Source organism: Cavia porcellus, unplaced genomic scaffold, assembly GCF_034190915.1.
Source record: "Cavia porcellus strain 051 isolate PalLab524CR breed Dunkin Hartley unplaced genomic scaffold, mCavPor4.1 scaffold_19, whole genome shotgun sequence".
NCBI classification, from domain to species: Eukaryota; Metazoa; Chordata; class Mammalia; order Rodentia; family Caviidae; genus Cavia; species Cavia porcellus.
In genome coordinates this window covers 59,250,902-59,264,003 of record NW_026947502.1, presented here as the reverse complement: position 1 = coordinate 59,264,003, position 13,102 = coordinate 59,250,902, and the positions used below count along the sequence as shown (strand labels likewise).

The following is a 13,102-nucleotide window of genomic DNA, read 5'->3' as shown; positions in this document are numbered from 1 at the left end:
AGGGATCAAGAGATGGATGGGGCAGCAGGGGAAAAGGGGATGAAAATGGGAATTGAATGGGTTTGGTACATGTACAGCTCCCCACCAGGCATGTAAACAGTATGTCCTTCACCTGCTAATAAAAAAATGAAAGAAACTAAAAAGGTTTTTGGATGAACATGTAATAACTGTAGATATGTCCGGAGCATGGCATGGTGTTTTCTTGTTTAATAACTCAAATTTAACATGCCCAAAACTGAACACTGAGTTTTATCCCAGTATTTTCTCCTTCCTTAGCTTTACTTCAGGAAAAAGTATCACAATTTACTCTGCCTGGAAGTCTAGGAGTCATTCTTGGGAAAACACATTTTCTTCCATTCTGCTTCCCATTGCACAGCAAATTCCACGGACTGTACCTTCAAAATCGGCCTCCACTCATCCACTGCCATTACTGACTACTGCCCTGAGCCACGGTCTCGTCTCACTGGATGGTGACAGTCATAGCAACCTTCTGCTAAGATCCCTGTTTCCACTGGTGCTACCAACCCCTGCCCATTCTCCACTGTGCATCCAGGATGAAACTGAAAACAGAGTCACAGCACCGCTCCCCTGCTGGACTCCATAAACGCGAGCACGCTGGCACAGCCTCCCAGAGCCCATGCCTGACCTCCTACACCAGTCCAGGTTCATTCCCGCACTTTGGGTTGCCTCATGGACTCTCCAATGCCACATCCTTGTGCCAGCTGAGCCCCTGTCTGGAGCGTTTCTTCCCCTCATATCCACATGGCTACTCTCTCATTATGTTCAGCCCTCTATCAGATGTCACTTCCACGAGAGGCCACTCTTGCATTATTTCCTTCGTATCTTAAAAATTTATTAGTTTTCTTTTCTCCACAAAGGCAGGGTTTCTGTTGCCTTGTTCACTTCTATATTCAAGCAGCTAAAGTGGTCTAAGTGGTGCCGGGCACGCAGGGGCACCCTGCAGATGCTCACTACTGAATGAATGGGTGCGAGAGGCAATGAAGGCCAGGGAAGGCCGCCCTCGGGGAAGAGTACGTCAGCTGTGGCTGGAGGGAAGGACTGGGCGTCAGGAGAGGAAGGCAAGGCCTCCAGGGAGACCGTCCCCACAGCAACCAAGGCCCGCGGCCATGCTGCTCTTGAGGGAAAGCCAGGGCACGCAGCGGGTGGATGGCGCCTGCAGGGACATGACGGGAAGCAAGTCAGTGCCCAGGCTGGCATCCAACTCAGACCCCAGGCCTCTACCTCATCGCTCTGGCCTGGGCAGACCCAGCAGATGGGCACTCGGCAAGGGCCTGGGGTCAGCGGAGGTGGGCTCTGCTCCTACAGGACGACTACAGCTTGAAAGCACCTCTCCTGCTAGGGAGCCACCCTTCGCAGGGGCTGCCCTGAGAAACTTGAGCATAGTAAAATCTTGCAACTCCTCCCCCTGGGCCAGCACCAACCCATCCATCCTCCCAGGATTAAGGGGCTCTGTATGCCCATCTTTAAAGTGTGAATGCAAGCCAGCACACCGCAGGGCCAGGCTGTGCCGGACCGGGCAGCTCCTGCTCCTCCTGCACGCTAATCTCTCCTGGAGAGTGACCGCACCCCACCTTCTCAGGCTGTTCATCATAATTAGTTTTTTTCTCCACACACCATGTCACACTGTATGTCTTGTCTTTTGTGTGTTGTGGGGTCCTGGCCGCTTTTGAATCATATTTTATCCTGCTATTTTGGTAATAAATACACATCCTTCATTCTTTTTGCCAAACGTCTGCAGCGTGCCTGCCCTGTGCCAGGCGGGCAGCAAGGACCAACTTCCCATGCTTACCAGGAATTCCTCTGTGCAGGATGCTGCTCTTCAGGCTGTGCGTGTCTGTGCTCAGTGCTCACCACCAGTCTCAGGAACAGACTCGTTTGTCCCCAGTTTTCAGGTAATGAGACTGAGACATCAAGTCAGGGAGCAGCAGAGCCTGGTGGAAGCCAAACCCGTCCAACCCCAGACCTCTTAATCATCGGTCCTACATCACATGACAGGGTCTGAGAGAGACAGACAGGGCCCTGCGGGTACAGAAGATGCGAGACATTCAGCTTCCACATGGGAGGGCAAAGATGGCTGTGAGCAGGTCCCCAGGCTCAGGGGACAAGCCTGCTCCAACAGAAGGACACCAGCCCAGCCACTGGCCCAGAAGCCAGAGGTACCCCAGGTGTCACACATTCACGGTTTCTAATAAAGACAAAAAAGAACCACTTGCCTCTGTGTTTAAAAAGATTTCATCTGCTTGGCTCCCAGTTTGGGGGCAAGAAAGGAGGAAGTGCGGGTTCCCTGAGCACCTAATGAGTGTGGGTCCCTCTCTTGTAATACAGACAGCACAAACGGCATTCAGGGCTCACTTTTTACATTTTATTTTTGGAGACAAGGTCTCGTAAGTCACTAAGTTGCGCAGGATGGGCTTCAACCTGTGATTTTCCTGCCTTAGTCCCAGAATGCCAGGATGGCAGGCATCATATCCACTTTTTCAGATGTGAAGACAGAGGCATCCATCGACAGGAAGTGAGCAGCAGAGGCGGCCTTCCACTCCCACTACCTCCTTGCAGCTTCCCAGCCCACTTCCTCCCGCCTTTATCCAGGTTCCTCCAGAGACGATTCCATCTCTCAAGGTGATGATCGAAAAGCAGCGAGGGTGTCCTTTGCCACCACTTCCTCTCCCCGTTCCTGATGTCCAGCCTGGCATCTTTCCTGTCCTCCCAGGTCCTCATCCTGACATCCTCCAGGTCTTGCCTCTGATTTGGCAACCCTTGTCCCCAGGAGCCACCGAGACTCCATTTTGGAAACCGAAGGTCTCTTTCTTTTAGAGCCTGTGGGACATGGGACTCACACAGGGTGGTGGATAAACTCATGGGCAACTTGTAACACGCAGCTGAACTGAGTCAGTGTGGTGCTGGGCGGGGAAGGTCCACCTGAGGACGGCTGCCAACAGCATAAAGCAGAACTGGCAGGGAAGACGGTGCGCTGTGGATTCTCCTGGAGAAGCTTGTCACGCTGGCTTCCTGATATGAGCCCAGCTGATCTCAGCACCGGAGGAGCTCGGGACCGCCCTGTTGCTGAGGATGGCTGCAGTTCTCTCGGGGAGAGCTCTGGTCCTTACTTTGAGCGTTGCTTCCTGGCTCCAGTGCGGATCCCTCAGCCTGCTGGCACAGATCCTTCACCCTGCGGGTGCAGACTTTCTAGCTTCCACCACTGGCCTTTGGGCCTCCCCAGTGCAGATCCTTGATACAGACTTGCATGAGACATTGTCGTGGGCTCAGAAGGCCTCTAGCATGGAGGACATTGCCCTGGGCTCCAGGTCTACAGTTGGACCCGGGCAGGACATTCTCCTGGGCTCTAGGCCCTCAGCTAAGCCTTTTGGGTCTCGAGGGTGTACAGATCTCCTGCACTCTTCTGTATTTGACTCTTTGAGTATATATTATAAAATAATCCTATAAAATAAATTATATGTCTTATATTAAATCTATTGCTTGAAAACCCTGATGACACACAGGAAACAGTGTTTTTGTTTTACTTTCAAAATTAAAAATGTATTATTCCTTGTTTTCTTAAGACGGGCTTGATGTTCATCACTGAAGAAAACTAAAGACTCCGAAAAACCATGTTACCACTGTAGAGGGGGCAAAGCTCATGAATTCTGGACTTAGTTTCCCAAATGCATCAAAAGGAAATAAAAAAGGATATATCATAGGTTCACAAAAAGTTTATATGTATCTTTTACAGCACTGGTTATGTTCTGAAAACATTAGAAACTAACTGCATATCCATCCATAGAGAATTGGTTAAGAAAATTACAATTTGTACATAGAAGTCCACCGAAAAATACGGTGTCAGTCTATACTGATTGAGCTACAAACTTCTTGATTTACCACTGAGTGTTGAAGCAGCATGGTAGCAGATGTAGTGGGTATTTTCTGCCGTTGCTGGGTGTCAGCCCTCTGATCGGGAGGCACCACAGCTGCAGTGTGGGATGAGAGGAGAGTAAGCGGAGGCTATTTATTCCCTTGGTTCCCTCACAGCTGGGGCTGGCTGCGTCTGTCTCCTGGGAGGCACAGGATCTGGTTTGCAGTGAGTGCACCCTCCCTTGCCCTTCAGGCCTGGAGGTGAAAACAGCGCTCCCCTCTTGTAGCCAGGGTGTGTTGCTCTTTCCTGACCTCTGCCCACACATGTGTAAGTAATCCCTTTGCAGAACTTTCCTTCATGTACCCAGTCAAATGCTCTCTGTATTTCTGTCAAGAGCCCCAATAATTCAATAACATAATCTCACTTAGGTAAAGTGATACCCATTTACATATCCAATAAGGGAAGTCTGGAAGGATGTTCATGACAATATCACTGTCTTCAGGTGGTGAGATTTGGGTGGGATATTTTTCTGCTTTATGCTTTTCTGAATCTCTAAGTTTGTCTGTAACTAGCCAGCATTATGGTCGATTCTAGAAAAACAAAACAAACACTTGTTGTAAAGGTCAGATGAGAGCAGGATGTGAAAAGTGCTTTGTACCTTAGGACCTGCCTTTCAATCTCAAGGTCCCAGAGAGAGCTAATGGTCCAAGGTTATCTAGTATGTTTGCAAGGAGACCCGATTCCCGGCTTCCTTAGAATGGAGATTGATGTAAGTCCATAATCCCAGCCCTTTGGGAGCCTGAAGCAGGAGGATCACAAGTTTGAACTCAGCCTGGGCAACTTAGGAAAACTCTGTCTCAAAGTTTAAAAAAGGAAATTTAAAAAGGGCTGGACATGTAGCTCAGTGTGAGGGCCCTTGCTATAATCCAAGGTACTGAGAAAAGAGAGGGGAATTTCCCTCTAAAGAAAACTCAAGTGTAAATGACAGAGTGCAGCAGCATCTCTGGGCGCTGTGCTCCAGAGCATCTCAGCAAACAGTCAAGTTCAGAGGAGCTGTGCTCCAGCTGCAGTCCCTCCTGCCCTCGCCCAGCCCCCGTTCTGCCAGATGAAACCCGGGGTGGTGAGCCTGCAGAGAAACTGCACCGCGAGCTCATGGGTCACTGTGTCTGTGCCCAAGTGAAAGTGACAACTTCCAGAGGAATGCCTCCTTTTTTATTTTTTGAACTTGGCAATGAATTAATCATCGTTTATTGGAGCTGTGTGACCCTTGATCCCAATAATGGTGCTATGACATAAATCATAGCTCTTTGGGGATGGGGGTGGGGAAGGGGCTCAGCATAGCTGTGAAGCCCTGTTCTTCTAACAGAAAAAATTCCTTATTTTCAAGTGCCTGGGAGCGGATTGTGGGCTATTTATAATCTGCTGCCAAGCTGAGCCGTTTGTTTCTGCAGCTGGCCTGGGAGATAATCAGCAGGGTTTTCTGCTCAGGCCAGGTCTGCAAATCAGACCTCTTCCTCTGACCACCCACCCCACGCTTCTGCCAGAGGCCTTTGGGCCTGCCTGGCTTGGCTTCAGCTTCCAAGAAAGCAAGGGGTGCATTTAAAAGCAGAAAGGCCAAAATACTCCAGCTCAAAGATGAAGGCGAGGATTGTGACCTGTGGTCAGATAGTCTTGCCTAAAATGGGCCTTGGAATGTCCGCAAAACTTGGCACAGGGGCCTTCTGGGGCTACGGGAAGGGGTGCATGCTACAGGCTCTGATTGCTTCTCTCAGAAGTTGCTCCTGATAGAAAAACAGGGTCTCGAGGAGGGCAAATTCCAAAGTACTCCCATTGTATGTCTTGGCAGGAGAGCAAATACAAAGCTGTTGGAATAGGGTGCCGAAGACATGAGACTTAGCCTGGGTCTACCCTGACAGGCTGGTGGCCAGCGGCAGACCCTGAGTGTCACTGGACCTCTTTCCTCATTCACGAAATGGGGGTAGGCTCAGTGGCTTCCACACCTTCTATGCGTGTGAAGGTGCTTTTAGAGAAAGATATTGCAGAGAAGCAGAATGCACAAACCAATACCAGCAGAGTGCCAGATGTGGTGGGGTAGAGAGGGCATGGAGAGCACGAGCCCATCCACTTGGTCTCTTTGCTTGACCCACCCAAGAGATGAGGCCTGCACAGGAGCCCAGGACTCCAGGTGAATTTGATCCTTGCTGCTATGATGATCTCTGACTCGAAGCTTTGCAATTCATTCACTCATTCTATCTCAACCAATATTTGTGAAGCTCCTATCATTTATTAGGCTGGATTTAATACTGGGAGAAAAAGGATAAATAAGTAAGCTATTTTACTACCTCACGGACCTTTCTACCAAGTTGCAGAGAGAGAGATACCAATTTGGTAAACTAAAATTAGTGGTCTCTGTGCATATATACTAAGTACGATGAAACTGATGGATATTCAAAGATGTTTAAGTGTACTACAATAAAGACCCTTCACCATTAATCCCCCTTAAAATAATCTCTCCCCGACATGTGTATTCTCTCCATTGGTCCTGCTCTGGAAGTGCTCTTTCTTGAGTGTCTTTAGGTGTGCTGTTGTGTCCGCCTCGGTGCCCTAAATTGATTTAAATCGTTTATTGACTCTGGGGAAGAGCCAGAAGTCTCATAGTTCCCAATTGGGTGAGTAAGGAGGGTAAGGACCACTCGAATGTTTCCATGAGCCTGCCTTCACCTCAGATGTCACCATCAGAGCCTTCCCCACATTTTTTCTATCATTCCTCATGAAGACATGAAAGGGGACTCCTAGAACTGCTTCAGAGTGGCAAGCATGTTTGAAGCAAGGGGCCATCTTCTGAGGAGGATTGATGGCAATGTGTCTTTTACTGTAACACACTTTTATTTAAACACACCATCTTTTTTTATTGGCCCTCATATTTTCCTGGGTCCCACAGTGCTCCCTCGTTCATGTCCTGGGGACTCAGCATGTGATGGTGTTTGGAGACAGGGTCTCTGAGATAGACTTCATGAAGCTGAGGCCGTGTATTATGAAGAAGGTTGGGCCCAATGTCTAATAGAACTCACGCATCCAAGAAGAGAAGGGACACGGAGCCAGGGACGCCCAGGAAGAGGCTGAGCCATGACCAAGGCAGAGCACGGAGGACTGAGGTTGCCCAAGAGTCATCAGGGATGGGGAAGCAGCATGGCAGGATCCCTCAAGGACCCAGGGCAGAGCCTTGTTCCTGGAGATTGTAGACTTCCAGCCTCCAGTAAGAGAATAAAGGTCTGTTGCTTCAAGCCACCCTGTTGGTTGCCTTTGTTATGCATCCCTAAAAAAAGGATTAAAAATACAGATTATCCTCATTATTGGTACAAGTTCTATAAAGTCACTGCAAGCACTGAATTAACAAATACTGGACCATAGCACCTGGGAAAACAGGGCTGGGTTCCTATGAGCTTCTGGCATGGTGGACCAATCGATGCCTAATCTTGTTTTACATGTGCTTCTGTGCAAAGATGCCCTATTGAATAGAACCCATTGATTGACACTGGACACATGGCCAACAGCAACAGACTCCTGCTTGAGTGCCTCTGACCCAGTGCGCTGACCCCTCTGTGAGGTACACGCACTTAGGGTGCTGGGCAGCGTCACAGCACCACACTTAGGGACCCTCTGAAACAGCCACTAACGCTACCAGCAAAAGGTATTAAAATGTGTAAAATCTGACTGCAAAAAGGGTGTTCGAGGTGTCCAAGGGAGAACTCTGCTTCTCTTGCCACCCCTGGATTTTCCAGAACGAGGAAAATTTCCCTCAGCTGTCTAATCTGAGAAATAAATGCGAAAGCTTTCAAATCCTTCTGTGGTTATAAATGAAGGCCAATTAGAAGATGTCAGTAACTCTGTTCTACACGTAACTGTATTTAATTTTTAAACCAGATCTACGAGGACAGTAATGCTTCAGATCAAGGGAGGAAACTTCCATGTGATTACTTCAGCCTCCACAACAGGAAGGGGAGGAGATATTTTTAGCAGGGAGACCGCTCAGTGCCCCTAAACCACGCAGGCGGCCCCAGTGGGCACTCAGCCTTGCCTATCAGCTTTCATCATGGAAGAGGCGTGGGTGCACTGTGGCACCACACGTGGCCAGGAATGCCTGACCAGAAGCTGTTCTGGGTGTGTCCGGAGCTGCCTCCTCTTCACTTGACCCCAGAACTGCTAGCTTCCTGGCCTTGTGAAATCTTCTAGAGGCAGGAAGCAGTCTTAGCTCAGCCTCAGACCACTTGAGTTGGCTTCAAGGGTTTGCCGTATCTCTTCAAACTAATCACCTAACGTCCCCATGCCTTGTCTCAGAGTGGCCACTCCAGTATTCATTGCCACCACACCCCTCCATGACTGGTAACAAGCCCTACCAGAAAAAGTAATATGCAGTTATGGGACACAGAATTCCCTGGCAAATTGTGCTAAGTGGGCGTGGCAGGCGTTTCCTTCCCTCCCTTGAAGTGAAAGCCCCTTGTCATTCCAGAATTAGATTCCCCAAAATAAGTCTGAGAAACATTTACTCCATGGAAGTTCAAACTGTGTAATGAAAACCATGGAAAACAACTAGGCAGCTCGTGTCCTGAATCACCTTTTCCTGTGAGGGCCAGTCCTCTACTTTCCCTGGATTAGCTCTCCCGTGCCTCCCCTTCCCTCCCTCCCTTCCCCAGGGGGCAATGCCCACCTGTCTGTAGAGCCCGAGTGTGCAGGGATGGACAGCTACACACTTACTGGATAAACTGCCCTGGGTGGGGCCCCAGCTCATGAGGGACTGAGCTTGCTTCCCTCAGAAAGAGGTCTTCTGGCCAAATCGTCTGAAGGGTTCTCCGAGTCCTCCACATTCAGCTGATGTCACATATGGCAGGTGGGCACAGGGGTGGCACTGGGTGCTGAAATTTGGAAAAGAGGGAGAGTTCTGTGAAGATTCCACAGACAGACAGGACAGAGAAGCCTCTGAAGCTGCTCCCATGGAAGGCAACGGGCTCTTTGATGCGATAAATAGGAGAATCAAGAAAAGACAGATAGGGCTGGGGATTTAGCTCAGTGGCATAAGCGCCTGCCTGGCAAGTGTGAGGTTTTGGGTTCAATCCCCAGTACCAAAGAGAAAGAGAGAGAGAGAGAGAAAGACAGAGAGAGAGAGAGAGAGAGAGAGAGAGAGAGAGAAAATGAATGTCTCATTTCAAACTCTAGCTCTGTCACTAAATGACTGTGACAATGAGCAAAGCACTTAACCTCTGAGCTGTAGGCTATTGTAAGAATTAAAGGAACAAAGTGATTAATTACACTGCCTAGTACAGAGCATGGGTACTGGCTTTAGTTTTTATATTCATCAAACTTTCACCCTGTGACCCAGCATCTGAGAAAGGTGCCTCACGGGTTCCCAGGGGTCAGTCCATGGTCAGCTGGCTTCACTCCCCGTGGTCCTAGGTGAGGCAGAAACACCATGGTGGAAAAACAGGGAAGAGGAAGTCTGCTCCTGTCATAGCTGCCAGAAAGCAGAGAGAGAGAGAGAGAGAGAGAGAGAGAGAGAGAGAGAGAACCAGGGAGGAAGGGGCTGGGGGACAAGCTGTGATCCCCAAGGGTGTACCTCCAAGACCTAGCCCTTCGGCTACACTGTACCTCCTAAGTTTCTGTGACTTCTCGATAATTAGCACACGGATGCAGTTAGAACCCTCACAATCTGGTCACCTGAAAAACTCCACTTCTGAACAGTGAGGAATTTGGGGGATAATTTAGATTTAAGTTATAACAGTTTATCATTATCATAAAGGGTAGCAAGTGTGTAGCAGAGCCAAGCCGAGAATCCAGCCTCTCTGTCTTCTTGGCTAGAAGCAGTTTGAAAAACCCGACCTGCCACACATGCTTCTGAAGCAGCTCAGGGCTGAGGATGTCAGGCCCTTATGTGCAGCAAGGGGTAAAGACAAGGGGATTGTCTGTGAGTCAAGGGAAAGGAACCAGCCCCACTCAGCCACTCACCCTGTCCCTTCACCTGGTGTCTGGGCATCAGTCTCCGCAGGTGATTACCAAGTCCGCGTGTCCTGAGACCTCCGTGTCATGTTGGGAAAGGCTCGTGTTGTGGGGTCAGCCTGTGTGGGCTGCAGTCCTGTAACCTTGGTCTGAGGGCTCCTGTCCCTCCAGCTCCAATTTTCTCATTTCTGAACTTGGGAGGTGGAAACAGAACTTGTGTTATAGGACTGTTCTACGGGTTCGGCCAGTAGTCTGCCTGGCCTAATTAGGTGTCCCACAAAGGCTGGTGATGGAGGTGATTATCCATTGGTTCCTAGGCTTCTGGATGAGAGATCAAAGGCAGCGAGGCGTGTGGAAGAGCCAAACGTTTCTCACCATCAGCTAATCTTGGTTTCCCCTGACGATAGAACAATAACCCACCTCAAATGGTTGCAATGAGGGTTAAATTAGATAATACATGAAACGTGTTCAGTATGTAGGATGGCGCTGATTGTATTATTTCTATTTTAAACGTTTACATTTCTTACAACTCGTTGGCAAATGTCTAAGTTGGTGCAATTTTTATTACAGACAGTTTGGTAATAGCTATGAAATCTACAGGTCCATCCACCCTTTGCCCCACCAATTCCATTTCAGTTCTAGTAGATTACTGGGAAATGGCATACGCTCCAGGTTACCAGGCAGCACTGGTTGTAAATGTTCCCCAGTTTTGGCCTGATTAAAGAAGTCATGTGGCCTGAAAAACTCGATAGTTATGAAAAATGATAGCAAAAGCTCTTTCTGTTCTAATGCGGGAAGATTTCCAAGACATATTGTTTATTGGGAAAATTGAGCAGCAAAACACTGCGTACTGGCAGACTAATAGTAAAGAGGAACGTAGAGGGTGCGGATGTATGTGGAAATTAGCATGTGAGTATGCCATGTATACAGTCTTTTAAAATCCCTGGAAGAGTACTCACAGCAGGTCCAGAGCTTCTGAGGCAGCCAGCGGGGGAACACTTTAACTTCTTGATAATCATTTTCTAACTTTGAGAATGTGTTAAAAAAATTAAGTAAATTTCATCATGGGAAAAAAGAAGGGAGAATGGAGAGAGGGAAGACCATTTCTAGAAGTCCTGGCAGAGTGTGCACGGTCAGCTGCGGCTGGTGCAGGCTGAGAGCCCAGGAGGTGCCTCTGCAGCTCTGTGCACGGATCACTGGGCCTGAGTATTGGGGTGATAAGGAAGAGTCGCTCGCTGACTCAGCAGGTAGAGTCAGGTGTTAGGAGAGGTGGCAGCCCCGCCTGGCAGGCTATATTCTGACAGGGCTGGGACAGCAAGCTTGGGCTCTGCCTTGATTTTCTGAAGCAACTCCCACAATACTATCAACATCCCAAGGTCCCCTCCTCAGCCACCTCCCCACTCCCAGAAAGGAGGAAATGGCTTAGTCTGTCAGCATTCCTGCTCTCCTGAGAAATACGAGCTAAGTGGGAGGGCCCTGGTGCACCTCTCCCTCCACCAGCTGATTGCAATAATGTCCTCTTGTTAGTTTTATGATTAGAGATGAACACACAGATAAAGCTAGGTAGGTGTATTTCTGATGATCATTGCAACATTTGACTTCAGCGTGAGAGGTGGCACGTATTGTTACATAAATACTTATGGCAAGGTAGCTAAAACTCTCAAGAATACCCATGGAGGGGCTGGGGATTTAGCTCAGTGGCATAAGCGCCTGCCTTGCAAGCAGGCAGCTGTGAGTTCGATCCCTGGTACCGATAAAAAGGAAAAAGACAAAAAAAAAAAAAGAATACCCATGGAAAGCAATGACAAATGCAGTAGCATCTTACAGTTGGTGCCCTCTCATTCATGACCTCATTTGTTCTTCTAACATTCCCGTAAGAGGGATGTTTATTCGATCAATGTTTAGTGAGTGTCCATTACGTCCGAGACACTGTGGCAGGCCTTAGAACTTCAGAGGTAAGATCTGACCGCGGTACACAGGTCTAACCTAGCCACAGAGGCCAGCACACGTGCTAATGATGCAGTGACAGAAAACTACAAGGCCACATGGGGACCCAAAGAAGGTCACACAACTCAATCCAGCAGTGGGGAGAGACCAGTCTGGTTTTAGGGAAGACGTGGCCTGAACTGAGCCTTAACAGATGAACAGGTACATCCAAGCCCTGTCAGAGGGTGAACTGGGATTGGACGTCAGACGGACTCCTCATATTTGAGAGTCGGGAGTGCAAAGAAGTGCTGGTGCTAGGTGGAAAGTTGGAGGAGACTTGACAGAGAATGCCAGGCCCACTTCACAGATGAGGAAAATGAGGTTCATGGAGAGTGACCCCAACCATGCTTCAGTCCCCAGCCAAGTCCCCAAGTCCCCCTCCCGCCCTCTCCTTTGAGTTGAAAGTAGACTGGTTTGGAAGACACATATTGCCACAGCAAACAGCAGCATCTTAAGTCTCAATTCCTGAGTCCACATGGACTAAGACACAGCCCCCGTGCGTCAGTGCTCAATGAGGGGCCACGGGGTTTCCTAGCATCTTTTCCCTGTTAGTTGTAGCCAGACATTTGGCCGGGGGGAAATCTGACACAATGCACCTTAGTGACTATGCCTGACTGTGTGTTACTCATGGTGCAGGAAATTAGCGAGCCGGGACCTACTCTTCCATGCAGGGCCTTTATTTATTGGTCTGGCGTATTTCCCTGGGGAGTGGTCTGTCTGGCTGTCTCTTCCCAGATGCCTAAGGCTGATCCCCTTCGAGTCTGGCTCAGCACCACCCACAAGTCTGAACAGGGCCTGAAAACCACGCTGAGTTTACCGGCCCGGCCCACACCCTGGGAGGTGGGCTGTGTCTCAGCTTGCTGGAGCAGAGAAGTCCGGCCCCAGCCTGCTCAGCTCATACTTGCTTGGATGCGGGGCTCCAGCCAGTGGTGTGGCCTCAGGACTGGGCAGGAGAAGCCTTTGGAGCACATGGCAGGGGAAGGGGCTTAGGGACGAGTGGCCTCCGCTCCAGCGGGAATTTGGAGTAGCTCCTAGAAGGAGTGGGTGGCGAGCAAAATGTCAGAGTGTTAGGAGGCTAAGGGTATCCTGGGTTGGGGTCTCCAATGCACTCTGTGGGAAGAGGATTCAGATTCAACCAACTCTCAGGAGAGACCAGGATGGGAATGGGGGCAGTGGGATAGGGAGGGGAGAAAACGATAAGCAAGGGAGAGGGCAGGCCTCAAACCAGGGAGACTCTAGTCTGGCACCGTGGGC

At 49.4% G+C, this 13,102-nt stretch overlaps 1 protein-coding gene and 1 long non-coding RNA gene across 12 annotated transcripts in view; one reads left to right on the top strand and one right to left on the bottom strand.

The window, feature by feature from the left end:
- The window catches only part of LOC106027132 (uncharacterized), a 64,104-nt gene that overhangs the window by 36,258 nt on the left and 14,744 nt on the right, over positions 1–13,102 (top strand). For 6 of the 11 annotated variants that reach the window (XR_010041228.1, XR_001200709.3, XR_010041225.1 and 3 more), the window contains one exon: positions 277–3,580. The exons of 2 other annotated variants lie outside the window; for them this stretch is intronic. The gene's annotated coding sequence lies outside the window, so the exon portion shown is untranslated. Of the gene's footprint in view, positions 1–276; positions 3,581–13,102 lie in introns of those variants that run through there. 3 more of the 11 variants (XR_010041230.1, XM_063231113.1, XM_063231111.1) reach the window with 1 other exon arrangement.
- On the bottom strand, positions 6,755–10,240 carry LOC134471664 (uncharacterized). Its single transcript, XR_010041231.1, has 3 exons — positions 9,872–10,240; positions 8,627–8,784; positions 6,755–7,187 (listed from the first exon to the last, which is right to left on the bottom strand). It is a non-coding gene; the product is annotated as an uncharacterized LOC134471664 (long non-coding RNA).